The sequence below is a fragment of the Lathyrus oleraceus genome, chromosome 7, assembly GCF_024323335.1.
Source record: "Lathyrus oleraceus cultivar Zhongwan6 chromosome 7, CAAS_Psat_ZW6_1.0, whole genome shotgun sequence".
Classification (NCBI taxonomy): Eukaryota; Viridiplantae; Streptophyta; class Magnoliopsida; order Fabales; family Fabaceae; genus Lathyrus; species Lathyrus oleraceus.
Genome location: NC_066585.1, coordinates 12,450,393 through 12,465,813, shown reverse-complemented (window position 1 = coordinate 12,465,813; position 15,421 = coordinate 12,450,393). Strand labels below are relative to the sequence as shown.

Sequence of the window (15,421 nt, the reverse complement as noted above, 5' to 3'; positions counted from 1 at the left end):
GTGAACTTCCAAGTCAAAATTTGAGGTAAACACAGTGGTCGAACTGGCTTCTAGTGAAACCCATGTATGCGATGAACTTGTCGAATCTTCTATTCCATTGTCGAGGAAATTGTTTCAGACCATATAATGACCTATTCAGATTGCACATATTATCTTTCTTTCCTCTTTCTGCATACTCTTCAGGTTGCCTCATATGGATTGTTTCATCTAAATCACCAAACAGGAAGTTGTCTTTACATCCATCTGTTCAAGGTCTAAGCCAAACTTTTCCACCATGGCTAACAACATTCTAATGAATATGTGTTTTACAATAGGTGAGAACACATCAATGAAGTCGACACCTTATTTTTTAGTGAAACCCCTAGCAATCAACTTTGCCTTAAATCAATTTGATATGACTCCTTCAATTCCTTCCTTAACCTTGAAAATCCACTTATAGTTGACTAACCTGGCCCCGACAGGTTTCTTGATTAGCTCCCAAGTGTGGTTATCATGAAGAGATTTCATCTCATCATCCATGTCTTTCATCAATTCAATCTTGTTTCGACTCCTCATAACTTCCTTGTAGTCTCTATGTTCTTCATCAAGAACCTCACTTCCAAAGATTAGGGAAAAAGCTATGAGATCTATATAACTAAGTCTCTGAGGTGGCTTGATGACTCTTATTGACCTATATCTTCCCAGCAGGTAGTAATTATCAGTCTCCTCATCTTCATCAGCAACTTGTTCTTCTTCTTCTATTTCATCTGGGTTACACAATTCAACATAACTATGCTCCACCCCAACATGAATCTCTTCATGTTCCAGCTCCTCTACAAAGATCTTCGTACTTCAACCAATGTCATCAATTTTCGGGAAAGCCATCTCGGTTTCACTGAAAACTACATCTCAACTTGTGATACACCTCCTGTGACCTGGATCTAGGCACCACAACCTATAAGCTTTGGCTTTGACTCCTTCAAGGTATCCAAGAAACATGCATCTCAGAGCTCTAGGTCCGACTTTATCTTGCCTAATGCGAGCATAGGTTACACATCTAAATATTCTAAGTCTGTCAATATTAGGTGGAGTTTCCGACCAAACTTCTTCACGTGTCTTCATCCCCAAGGAAATTAGGGGACACCTATTTATCACGCATCTTGCAGTCACAATAGCCTCAGCCCAAAACACTATCTTCAATCCAACACGAACCAACATGCATCTAACCCTTTCCAGGATTGTTTGATTTAACCTCTCAGCCAGGCCATTTTACTCGGGAGTACCCACAGTAGTCTTGTGCCTTGTAATAGCAGATATACTACAGTAATTGTCAAAAGCTTCAGTGCAGAACTCAAGGCCATTATCGGTTCTCAACCTCTTGACATTTCTCCCAATCTGATTTTCGACCAGAGTCTTCCAACTTTTAAAATTTCAAAAGTTTCATCCTTATTCTTCTGGATGAATACCCATAACTTTCTGGAATAATCATCAACTATGGATAGAAAATAATTTGCACCTAACTTTGAAGGATTCCTTGCATGCCCCACAAGATCAGCATAAATGTAATCAAGGGATCCATGTGTTTTTTGTTTTCCTTTGTTAAACTTCACTCTACATGATTTACCAAACACACAAGGTTCATAAAATTCCAGTTTTTCGACTTTGTCACCACCTGGTAGATTATGTTTCCCTAGTTTGATAAGACCCTTTTCACTGACATGGCCAAATCTCACGTGCCACAGTTATGTCTTTGACACAGGTTTCATGGAGGAAAAATCAGCTGATCTACTTACAACGTCAACCTCAATGGTATACAAGTCTTGTTTCTTCACACCTCTCAAGACTTTCTTTGACCTCTTCATGACTCTTAGCATACATCGCTCTCCCTTGAACATATATCCTTTCTTGTCAAATTACCAAAGAAAAATCAAATTTATTTTAAGGTCATGTACATACCTAACACCAACCAATAACTTTATTGACTCATCATTGAGCTTGAATCTGATAGATCCAATTCCTACAATTTTCCAGGCTCTATTGTTTTCTTGTATCACTGATCTTCCATCTTGATCACATAATTCCTCAAACACATTTTTGTTTGGAGTCATGCTCCAAGTGCAACCTGAATCCATAATCCACTCCTTGCTAGAGCTACTTCTTGAAACTACCAGGACATCAGATGATTCAAAATCATCCTGTGCAATGGTTGCATTACCATTATCCTTACCACCATGATTATTCAGTTGATCATGACACACCTTTCTTGCGTGACCCTCCTTCTTACAGTGATAACACCTAATTGTAGGAGCATCGCCACCATAAGACTTTTGCTGACCTTTACCCTTCTTCTTCTCAAACCTACCATCTCTCTTTGTGAATATTCCTTTTACGTACAATCCTTCACCAACAGAAGATGATTTATGCTCCTTTCTTCCATTCAGGTTCTTCGAGTACAAGGTTGATTGAATTTCTACAAAGGTTAGAGACTTTATTCAATGCAAGAGAGTTTCTTTGAAGTGGGCATGAGATCTTGGTAAAGCCACTACTATAAATAATACATTTCATGACGATGATTTCATCCCATGTATTGAAAAACCTAGGTCAAATACCTTGAGGCACCCTTTTAAAAAAATATATATACAATATATTCCGTCGATTATTTGGAAAACCGAGGGGTAAACATATTCAGTGTACATGCTTCGAATCCCAGCAACATCAATTTATGTTTTTATCTCATTAAAAGTGGCGCATTCTTGAATATTTTATTTTTAATTTAAAAGTCCGCTATGTTTCACCTCGATTTTATTACCAACTTAGGTGAATATGTTTCTATAATATATATAGATTTAGCTTGTAGTATTCAGTTTTATTTGTCTAAACAACACAAACTGAACCCTAACAAAGAGCCATAGATAACGAGAATCATAAACACATATCATTTTCAATACGAAGATGTTATGTTTTTAGGGCTCTCTTTTCTTCTTCAGAGATCCAAATCATTTTCTTTTACTTCTTCTTCAGATATCTGGTACGTCAAACGTCACCACTAATATTTTTGTCATATTGTTGTTGTTGTTATTGTTTTTGTTGTCATTGTTGTTGTTGTTGAGATCCGAAGTCCTGGAGTTTTTGTTGTTGTTTTGTTGTTGTTATTGATGTTGTTTTTGTCGTTGTTCTTGTTCTTGTTTTTGAGACTCTAAACCCTAGAAGTTGTTTATTGATGTTGTTGTTATTGATATTGTTTTTATTTATTAACATTGTTGTTCTTGATGTTATGTTTGATGTTATTGTTGTTTTCTTGTTGTTTTTGTTGTTAATATTGAGATTGAGATTATGTTTTTTGTGATTCTTTGTACAATTCTCATCTTGTTCCGTCTAGTTGAGTTTATTATATCTAATGTCAACTATTTATTTCACTAACCCCTCTTTGAACATATAGCCTAGTAAATTTATTTTGAAAATAATCATATGCAAAATTATATTGTATTTGAAACTTATCTTATACTGATTAATTATTTTTTAGCATTCTGCAACTCATCATTCATCTCACGTTGTTTTATTTTTAAAATCTCTCCAATACTTCTAGTTTTTGTTCAACTTTCTTCCATATTTGTTTATTTTTTAAAGCATCAAATTTTATGCTTTCAAGAATGAATTAGTAGAAAAGAAAGTGTTGAATAAAGAACTTGAAACATTGGAGAGATTTCAACCATAAAACAATGCTTCAAAATCATAACCAATGTAAGTTGTTCTTAAAATATAACACAATTGTTCATATAATTATTTTTCTAACCAATTTTTAGAAGTTATATGTTTAGTATAGGATTTATGAAATGAGAAATCCACATTAGATTTAATAAACTAAAAAATTGTTTTACCCTTTGGTTTTGTGAGATAACCAAGGCGAAAATATGGTATATCCGTCGGTGAAATTACAAAATCGAGGGGACATGTGTTTTCGCCATTTCAGAATTTCAAAAAGGTCTCCCCGAGTATCGAACCCATGACCTTTTCAGAGACCCATCCGTTTTTTAAAAGCGAGAGGTAAAGTTTTCACTTCTCATGACGCCCTTTGTTACCTCGCCTTTATAGTTGAGGTTAAATGCATTTCGTGTCCGAGGTGAAATATGTTTTTTCTAGTAGTGAGCACCATAACAACAACGTTTGATCTTCATCATCGATCTTGACATCAATATTCTCCATATCAAGAATCAACTTATTGAACATATCCAGTTGTTCAGTCAAGACTTTGTCTTCACTCATCTTGAATGAATATAAGACTTGCTTCAGGTAGAGTCGATTAACCAAAGATTTGGTCATATACATACCTTCGAGTTTCTTCCACACGTCGGCAACCGTCTTCTCTTATGAGACTTGCCAGAGAACCTTATCACCAAGGCTCAATATGATGGTATTATGGGCTTTCTCGATCATCGTTGTCTTCTCCTTCGTCGTTAGGGCAGAATCCATCTTTTTCAATCCTTTCAACGCTTATAACAAACCATGTTGTACAAGAAGAGCTTGCATCTTCAAGCACCATAATCCAAAGTCATTCACCTCGGTGAATTTCTCAATCTCATACTTTGTTGACGACATCTTCTTATCCACGCTCATCACACCAATTTGTTGTGAAAACGATACCTAAAAAACAGAGTATGATCGATTTCTTTATCAACAAGAAAACCACAATGTAAAGGGAAAAAAGAGAAGAAAGAGAAAGACATTTCAAAGTGGTATAGAACCCTGGATTTTTTATTCAATTACACATTAGGGAACAATGTTTACAGTTGAATCTCAACCACACCACTTTATCCCTCTATTAAGATTATTGAGAAATGATGACTAGTATGTTATTTATAAGAAAACTAAAACCCTAACTTTCAACTAACATACTAAACAATTGAGCTAACATACATACCCAATTTAACATGCTAACAACCTAGCATATTTTGACAGCTACAATAGCTCTGATAGACTTCAACATAGTTTACTACAACATTAGCGTATAACCCATAAGCTAAAGAACTCTACCTAGATTTTCTATGAAGTAATTTACTATGCTAATGGCATATGCTATGTTCGGTCTACTACAAATTATACCATATACGACGATTCCAGCTCCACTTGCATAGAGAATATTCTCCATCATCTTCCTCTCATCTTAGGTTTGAAGACATTACAGAACCAAAGTTTAATATGTTGAACTAAACGAGTGTTAACCGTTTTAACATCAAACATTGTAAATCGTTCACCATTTTCTTCAAAAAATTAAACTAAGATAAGAAGAATTCACTTCTTTTTTTTCAATTTCTCATAATAAGAAAATTCTCTTAACTTCATCAAAATCTTTCTTCTCAAATTCTTCATTTAATTTCTCCTTTAATTTACCGGTCTTTTACTTGCTAAAGTTTGCCAACAACATATCATTAATATATAATAAAAAAAAATTAATTTATATGCAAAAATAGGTGTTGCCCTATACAAGAATTAATTTTTTTAGAAGATAGATTAATGGTGGTTAGTACAATGAGAGGAATTTTTGGATAAGTCAGAACAAGTGCATAATTTAATGAATGAAGGGAATCCAAGTCCTGGAACATTGGGGTACTGTCTGAGTTGGAAGAATCCGAGGCAAGAATATGTCCTACAATGTACCACAATGTGTATGTGGTCCTTTCTTTCTCCTCATGCAACTGGTAGTAGTAGTAGTACTTCATTCTTGCTCTTCACAATAATATTCTCACAACCATGGTAAACTCTAATAAACACAATATATTTGAGAGACAATTAAATATATGAATTCATTACAATGAAATGTTTTTATAAGGTTATAAGAAACATATACCATAATATCAAGATTAAAAGAGATATTATCTTGATAGGGGCAGAGAATATTTGAATCTATGACATCTTATTTATTTATTTTTAAAATATAAAATTTAAATATTATTGAAATAATTTTTTATCCATATTAATAGAGGAGATGGAAATAAATAATTTTTATTTAATGAGACATTCTTTTGAAAAATTAGATGTCTATAAATTAAAATTAAAATATTTTATTTAAAAAAACTATAAATTTCAAAATAAAGAAAATTACAAAAATATAATACAAAATTTAATCATGTAGACAAAAAAAAATCTGATAGTTGTAAATAATTTCTAGAATTTTTCTATCTATTTCTGAATCTCTGATTTTCTTTTAGTGTATTCACAATACGTCCTCTAATAATTGAATCAAAAACCTTAAATTTAAATACCATAAAATAAAAACATAAAGAAAATAATAAAAATGTTGAACTACCTTAAAACAAAATAGAAGTAAAGAAGAAATGAAAATGTTAGACATATAGAACATCATAAGCATAACAAATTCAATAAAAGTGAGACCAACCACTTTAACAAATTGAGAATACACCAAAAAGCACACCAACAGAAACAAGAATAGGTAGATGTTCAAAACCGCAGTTTCCACTAGATCATGAATTAATGCCAGCCAAGCAAATTCTGCATGCCATCTACAAACAGATCTCTAGCTTCTCCAATTTTCATACAAATTAAGGTTAATAATCATATATTAATATATATACTTACAATCTAATTATAAAATACTAACACAGACATGAATACAGACTGTCAAATATGATATGATTATTTTTGTCATGGTTAAACCGTAATTAACTTAAAGAGAATCGCAACATAGAAAAAAAGGGAGTAGAGGAAAATGGGAATTGGAGGATGAAGATGATGACAGAAGCATAGAGAGCACAAAGGAGTGAGATGCACAATCCATTGATGTAGCAGCTCCTACAAATGCATATCATCATCTGTGCTCTCTATCTTCTGTCAACAACATAATTCCCTATTAATTCCTCCACTCCTCAGACAAGTAAGAGAAAATAGAATCTCAAGATTAGGAAGTGTTTGATTTCTCTTGCTGTGTGAGGATCATGTATTTATAGGGGGAAATGCATAATACTAAAGGGCCTTCAAATAATATTCCATTACACTAGTTATAGTACCAAAGCAATTACACTTTCCATGTACTCTTATTTAGTAGTATTAATTAAAATAAAAAACATATAGATTATGATCATGTTAATTTTCATGTAGCTCGATATATAATTGAGGTGTTAGGCATTCTAAATAATTAAATAAATAAGATTAATTGAAATATACTGTCAGTGTAAAAGGGTTTTACATCATCAGTTAATTATAGACGTAGGATATTAAAAGAAGTTTGACTTTTATTTTAAAAAACTATAAAGTAATACAAGCGGGTGATGGTGATGAACCGACGGTGTAAAACTTTTTACATTGACAGAGTATAATAATTAATCTCTAAATAAATTTGCATATGTAATTGATCTATGAAAATATCCTATTTTTGAGTTTTTATAATTGATTTATTTATTGTTTTGCATGTTGCAAGTATTTTTTTATTATGTTTTGTTTCTCTTTTAATTCTTCAAATTTTGTTTATATATGAAAAATGCTTCTTTTAATATTTAAAATATTTGATTTTAATTTTTTATGCTACTAATATTAAAATAACTAAATTTAAAATTTCATCTACTTTAAAGATTATTTTTAATATATATTAACTTTATAACAATTATTAAATGACTATAAATTAATGGTTTATAGTTCAATGTCATACTATATTTATTTATATTTATATTAATATAAATAAATAATTGATATTTACAAATCAATAATTTTTTTTAAATTGTAATAATAGAATAATAACTAAAAATAAAATATTTTTTCAAGAATAAAAAATAAATTTATAATTTTTCGTAATATAATAATTTACATTGTTGTTCATAAGTGCAAATGAATTATTTTTTATTTTATTTTCATCTTTAATTATAAAGTTCTCTTAAATATACTTTTTTTTATATATAAAATTTCATTATAAACTGTCAACTATAATAACTAGTTTTTATTAATATTATTTTTAATTATGTTGGTATCTAAAATTTTTTAATTTATAATAACTAGTAATATCTTTGCTTGTAGGTATAAAATTCTAGAATAAATTATGAGGTGCAATTAATAGGATATCTATAAAAACAACGTTATTGGTACACCATGCACGTGCAATTAATAAGTAGGATATCTGTAATTATTCTGAGTCTATATATTTCCAAAGTCTTCTAGAGTTAACATAATTGTGATTCTCATCTATCTTGTTCAATCTTACAATGAGTGGTCTGTGGGCCCCGTGACTGGAATTTGGTCCTTTCATTCATGGCTCAAGACAATTCAAGTTTACAATATGGCTTATGATTACGGGTAGGGGTGGAATACTCCTAGCATACAAGAATTAGGAGAATTTTTTAATGAATTTTATAGGTTGCGAAAATATTAAAATGTTTTTTTTTATTTTTTACTTTTAGAGATGTATTAAAGTATCTAATACACATTCAACTTAGATCATTTTAAATGACATCCTATAATTTAGGTTTTTTTAATATCGAAGATACAGTTTCGAAAGATATCGATAGATGCATTTTTGGAGCATTTACATATCAGGAATAGAAGTAGACACCAAAAACATATAATTTGATAAAATAAAAGTAATATTTATAAAATAAAATAAACATTACATAGATGATTTTAACATGAAATGCAACATTACACTTCAGTATTCAGGTGGACGATTCAACATCTTCACAATATCTTCGACCGATCATGAAATTGTCGTTTCCAACTCAAGCAAATTTTTTGATTCGAAACGGAAAAAAAATTCCATATAGCCCTTACATCTGCATCCATCTTGAGCTCAAAATTATTAAATTTTCCATTCGTTGTCAATCGACGGTGAATAGTACTCGAACTTCACAATTCTTCGATTGTCTCCGCAAGGTAGGGGATTCTATTTCATATTTAATATTTGTAAGAGATGTGTATTCGTTGAGCTTAAACCTTCGTCTGAGAGTTGCGTTGGAGAAGTAAACATTTGTGACATACTAGTTGATGTTTATTTGTGACATTTGAGACATTTTCAATTTGTGTGAATTAAAAAACAAGAGCACCTTAATTTATCGAGATTGTAGACAAATATGGACCATTCAAAGAACCTGACAAGCTGATTCCAGAGATATATCTACGGTTTCGCATCCTATTATCTAGTTCCAGAGATGCATCTTCAGAACCTCTCCTGAACATGCAGAAAACATAACCTTGAAAACATAACTTAATTGAAGACGTTTTTTGACAAATGAACAAAGCTTATTGGAAAGATAAAAAAATTTATTAAAATATTATGAAATTGAATATATTACACTTCATTAATATTAAGACATAATTGCATACACTTATTTGTCTGACTAAACAGAAAATTAAAATGAATCAAAATATTTAAACCATGGGCGGTACCCCCTTTGACTTTTATGCATTTGATTTTCTTTTAATGTTGTTCAATTTCTCGAACTCTTGCATCCTTTTCATAAAATAGTCCGACCAAGTTTCAACTTTTGTTGTTGAATGAGCAGTCCACTCCGGCGATATAAGTGGTATAGGGCATCCCGGTTTCAAGTAAACTTGAACAAAATGTCGTGATTATGAAAGCCACTAATACACATAATACGATCATTTGGATTTTGAGGTGGGGTAGTGCGCAATGGGAAAAAGGTTTCTGAAAAAACGTATCGTGTCAAATCAACACACACTCTATCATACGTGCATGCTATGAGCTGACCTATTTCAGGGAAGCGCATCCATTTTGCATTTGGTGCCGGTCCACTATGGCAAGGAACAAGAGACACATAAACTTCATAGAAGTTTTCTTTCTTTCCTTATAGTTGTGTGTATGATTCTTTATGAGTCATCAACTCTTGGATAAGTTGATAGAGAACAAGTGTATGATTATCTTCTCCTTTATCGGGTAAATTCGAAACATCTTGATAACCGTAATTACTGTCCCCCTCAACATTGATGATCCGCTAGATATATTTGTGCATAAACACTAGCATCTCGTCAATGAATGGAATATTTATTGGAGACGGCGTAGAAGGTCGTTTGCTAGTGCGAGCTCCTTTGAAAATACTTTTTTGAGATTTTAGAGTTGGTGAGTCTGGAAAAACTTTGTCAACATGTTCAAAATACGAAGGAGACCATACCGTTGAATTGTCACTCGGTGTAGGTTTGAGTTTCTTTGGAGCACATTTTGTTTTTACTAGTTGTGGGGGTGGTTTCAAGTCGGTGATTTTCGGATAAGAAATCTTCCTCAATTGTTCTCTGATGTGGAGTTTCATGTTGTCATCGACTTTTAAAAAATATCTCTTGTATCAATTCCCATTCTATAAAAATAGAGATATTCGATTTACCATTTTTCATTACACCATCATCATCAAACCTAAGCCTCTTCCAATGAGTGAAAACCTCTTCCATTCGTATCGGGCAACCAAGTTTCACCTTTTTTGCAATAATACAAGTACATGGGAAACCATATGTTTTCACAATTGTGCATCCATACTTTGTGCTATCGGAGCCTACATTATCAGCTCATTTATCCTCGTGAAAAATATAATTCAAACCCACTCGAGATATGTTATCGACCAACTGAGAATAAAGATTGTTGTCTTTAAATCTGTGTTCCAAAACTGTGATGCTCCGACCAAATGATATTTGTATCTCATTATGTTGGTTCTGAATCATTTGGTTTACGGAGTCTCAATCTCTACACAAATCTCCCTTACTATTTCCCAACCAATTCTTCAATGTAGCATGTTTGTAAGACCCCAATTTTGACCCTAAGATCCCTCATGCTATCTCATCATATGCATTGACATTAGGATCACACTTTGGCATCCTCCTTACCCCTCATTCATTGGGTTTGCATTAGGAGAGATTACGAAGCACATTTGATTGTATCATACTTTATTTTTCATTATTTACTAACCAAAATACCAAAATATGTCCATGTATAACTTTGTTTCTTTTGTAGGTAATGTGGGTATCCACCAATGCCTCATCAAATTCACAATTAGGGTTTAAGAACCTCAATGCAAGGAGATCAATCAAGAGATGGTTTACATTGGCTCTACCCATCATATATGTATCCCCATGGTTTTCAAATATCATTTTGATCAAGAATTCATCAAGAGTTTGAAGCTTGTTTGCCTTGGAAATTCATCTGGGTATCTTGCGTGACTTCCTCAACAAGTTTCTTCAACATTTGATCAAATATTTTAAGGTATACTTCATATTACATCATCTTACACATATGTGATCCTCCATGAGTCCCAAATATCAAGATAATGTCAAGCTAGCAAGATGGTTCATGGTGGTTGACCAGAGAAAGTCAACTGGTCAAAACTAGGGTTCCCTAGACCCTATCTCCTACAATTTGTCATATGAAAATTATTCCAAGATAAAAGTTACTCATAATGACATTCCAAACAATTTTCATGTTTAAGTCAAGATCTAGTTTTGCTTGGAAACTCATGTTTTATGGTGAAAGATTATAGGTCATTTTGTTTGAACCCTAGTTAGGAGGTCAACCTCAAAAGACCATAACTTGCTCAATTTTTATGATATGGAAGCCATTAAAACTCCATGATCAAATTCAAGATGTCCTTTTCAACTTTTATGTTTGGAGGAAGTTCAAGCTCAACTTGAAAATGCATGTGCCAAGAGGAAACATTATAGGTCATTTTGAGCCATTACCATTGAACAAGTGATTTTCCTCAACTTCTAAAATTCATAACTCCTTCATGCAAAATACAAATGAGGTCAAGTTTAAGGAGCCTTTTCAATTTTAAGTCCATAGAAAAATTTATTCAAGGTGGAAGAAGTGAACATTTGACTTGGTACTTAGAAAATTTTCAAATATGTTTGATTTACCAAACTTCCACCTCAAAATTATTCATGATCCAAGCTTCAAATGGAAAAGTGTTCAACATGAAAGTTGTTCCCCTTTATATCACATTTCCAAAATGTCCAAAATCATATCATTTGGATCAAAATTGAAGGACTTGCGCGCATGAGTGCAATGCTTGGTCCCATTTGGAAGATTCTCACAACCATTTTCCATTCCATATTGCATGGCTTCATGAATGGCTTTCAGCATCACATGTGCACGACTTTGGACCTAATCAAATCATTCTTTGGGCTTTGTACACGCCCATGCAAGATTGCATGATGCAATTTCTATTTTTGGATTTCAAAAGAAAGTGTGTGGAAAGCATTTGAATTGGCTGTAAATACAAGTGCTATGAGCTCAGAACTTCATCAATACATTTCCCAAGCTTTGCGAAGACAACTCAAACCCCTCACTCCATTGAATTTCTTGAAGATTTGTTTGAAATCGGGTTTGAATTTCACCTTCTGTTTTGAAATTCAAACTCCAAGAATTCATTGCCCTTTCCATCTCAATTGATCACTGCAAGCAAGAGGAAGAGGAATCAAGCAAATCCAGATCGAGATCAAGCAAATTTGAAGCAACTCAAAGGTGAAAATTCAGAAAACTTTATCTTTTCGATTCTCTCTCAATTCTTCACTATTCTTTGTGATTTTTGGTTTGCTAAAGTCCTACCAATGTAGGCAACAAGATTGAGTTGCTTTGAGGTCAAATCGAAGCAACTTAGATCATGAACCTCAAATTTCAAATCTATGTATCTTTCAATATACTTGGAATTGGAAGAAATGGAGGTCAGATTTGTGCTCCTGAGCATTTTCTCTTTAAATTAGTGTACTAACTTTTCATTTTTCATGAAGTTTTGGTTGGACCAGTCCGATGGTCCTCACCGGAGAAGATGACCGGAGCTAGGGCTCCGGTGGTGTGGTGGTTGGACCTGAACCATCTGATCTTAGTCCAACGTTTTAATCTTGGCCTGTGTTTTGGTTTACTCATGTTGCCATGCATTTGACTCAAGTGTCTGGTGCACTCTAGCGCGTGACCATCAGATCTCGAACCTCAATTAATGAGGGAGATCTGATGGCCCTTGTTTTTTTGAATTTCTTTTTATTTTATGATTTTTCATTTAATCCCTTTATTTTGTTTAATTCTTATTAATTCCATTATTAATCTAAAAAATATGGGACTTTCACCTAAAATCTTTAAATATTTTTCTCTTTCATTTTCTGAATTAAAATTATTTTTTGGATTAATTTTGATATTTTTCATGAATTAAATGTTTTTGTGCATATTTTTAATTGTTTAAAAATACTTCTGACTTTTCAAAAATCATGAAACTTTTTGCCTAAGGTCCTTTGACCTTGTTTGACCTAGGATAAATCTCTTGGCCATTTATTTGGTGTTTTGAAGAGGCTTTAGATTTTGACCAAACTAATTTGTATTTTAATGCATTTTTAATTTGATTAATTATGTAAAAAATTATGTTGAACTATTTTTATGGTCTTGAGATGTTTGACTATTTGTTTGGGCATTGGTCAAGGTTGATTTGACTTTTGTTGGATTAAAATCATTGGATTTAGGGGATTGATGAAATGTACATTTCATTTCCTAAAATGAATGGATGATTTTAATTTGGTAAAATTCCTCCCATGACCAATTTGTGTTTCTACCATTCCCCTTCCCTTTCATCTTCATCCCTATTCTTTCTCATTCCTTTCATTGACCAATGAAGTCTCAATATCCTAAGGCTAATTGGTTCATCAATGACTTTGTGTCAAATGAACCAATACAAGTATGGATGAGATATGTCAATCACTTTTGATCTTTTCTTTTAGTGTGTGGTATGTTTTAGGAGTTTGGTTCATTATACCAAATCTCTAACATGCATTAACACCCAAATTTTTATTTCACAGCCTCAGATAGTTGTGACTTCTACATAAGTCCAATTACGATTGCTTAACATAGAGCTAAATTTTGACCATAAAGGCATAACATTCTAGTAAGTAGGAGTGTAATTCTCCCATCTTTCATGGTATTGTATGGAAACTTGGCCTTTTTTCCTTCCTATGGAAGATGTCTTTGTTCAAGGATCCATGCTTATGAATAGATGGTTGAGTGTTCTCCAAAGAATGACTTAATCAATTAAAAAGCAAAACCCTACTAACATCTAATTAACTTTGACTAACACTAACTATTGTTAATATTGCTTTACTTTCAAGTCATTTACTTTATGCAATTTAATTTTCTAGTCATTTATCATTCATTTCCATTTACATTTCATTCAACTTGTTTATGTTTATGTCATTTTTACTTTGCTCATTTGAGCCATATCTTGTGATTGTATATATTTGTTTGTGTATTACGTTTATGTTTATGGTCTTAGGACCTTAAAATACTTAATAAACAACAAAAAAACCTTAAAAAATGTTTGGTGGACTGTTGATCTTGATCTGAACTTTTGGACTTAGAACTAGGCAACATTCCCTATGCAAAAAGGACTTGGCCAATGCCAACATTCTGAGACCAAGTTATTATGAACTAAGCCTTCTTCTGATGCAAGTCTTGTGATTTATTTGAGTTCATCTGCTACATTATCTTGATGTCAACTGTTATTTTGATCTGGTGTCTAATGTCTTATTCTGGGTTGATCAAGGAGTATTTCATCTGATACATGAGAAGACAAAGAAGACTGCTAGCCATGGGATTTACCTGCTTGGATGTGGCCATCTTTATTTGATTCTTTGATCTTCATGATGTCTGATATTGCCAATTGCTTGTCGAGTATTGCTTGATTCAAAGTCCAAAGGGAAAGTGGGTTTTCTATATGACATTCTTGTCTGTTGGATTGCATCCCAGTGGTCAGATCTTTTCAACTCTTAACTTTTAAATTTGTGCTTAGGATAACCTCTTCATCTTCTCCCACTTCTTAAATTTCAAAATCTCTCCCCCTTTTCAAAAACTTTATTTGCTTGTGATTTCAAACTTAGACATGTTTCAAATTAGAAACTTTGGACTTATGCCAATGATTTTTCAAACTTTTTCTTAAATCAAATTTGCAAATAAACCTAATCATATTGACTTAAAATTTCAAAAGACAAAAAGAACTAACACTCATTCAAACTTTTGGGGCCCTTGTGCCTCTTTTCACTTATCTTTTGATTAAAAATCAATTCACTCATTTTGAAATTGTTACCACGAACTACGAGGTTTTGATCCCTCATTTTCATGTTGGTACGTAGGCACAAGACCGAAGGTCTTGTCAAACACAAAAATATAATCAATGAATTATTTTCTCATCCCCACACTCTATTTTTTCTCAAACATCTTTTATACCAAAAACACATACACACATAAAAAAGGGCTCCCTAGGAGTACCTAGAACACTTTGGGTGCTAACACCTTCCCTCTGTGTAACCAACTCCCTTACTTGTAATCTTTGGCATTTTATTGGTTTTGATTTGAAAACTTCTTATCTTTGGGTTTTGTTCGTAATTTTCCCTTTTCCTTTGGAAACAATAAAAGCGCGGCAACGACTCTGGTTTTATTGATGTTAAGCTTATCCATAGCTTGATGATC

General features: G+C 32.5%; 1 long non-coding RNA gene across 1 annotated transcript; it reads right to left on the bottom strand.

The window, feature by feature from the left end:
• Positions 1-3,725: 3,725 nt before the first annotated feature.
• LOC127100622 (uncharacterized) lies at positions 3,726-6,981 on the bottom strand. The gene is made up of 2 exons (XR_007794460.1): positions 5,080-6,981; positions 3,726-4,620 (listed from the first exon to the last, which is right to left on the bottom strand). It is a non-coding gene; the product is annotated as an uncharacterized LOC127100622 (long non-coding RNA).
• Positions 6,982-15,421: the final 8,440 nt, after the last annotated feature.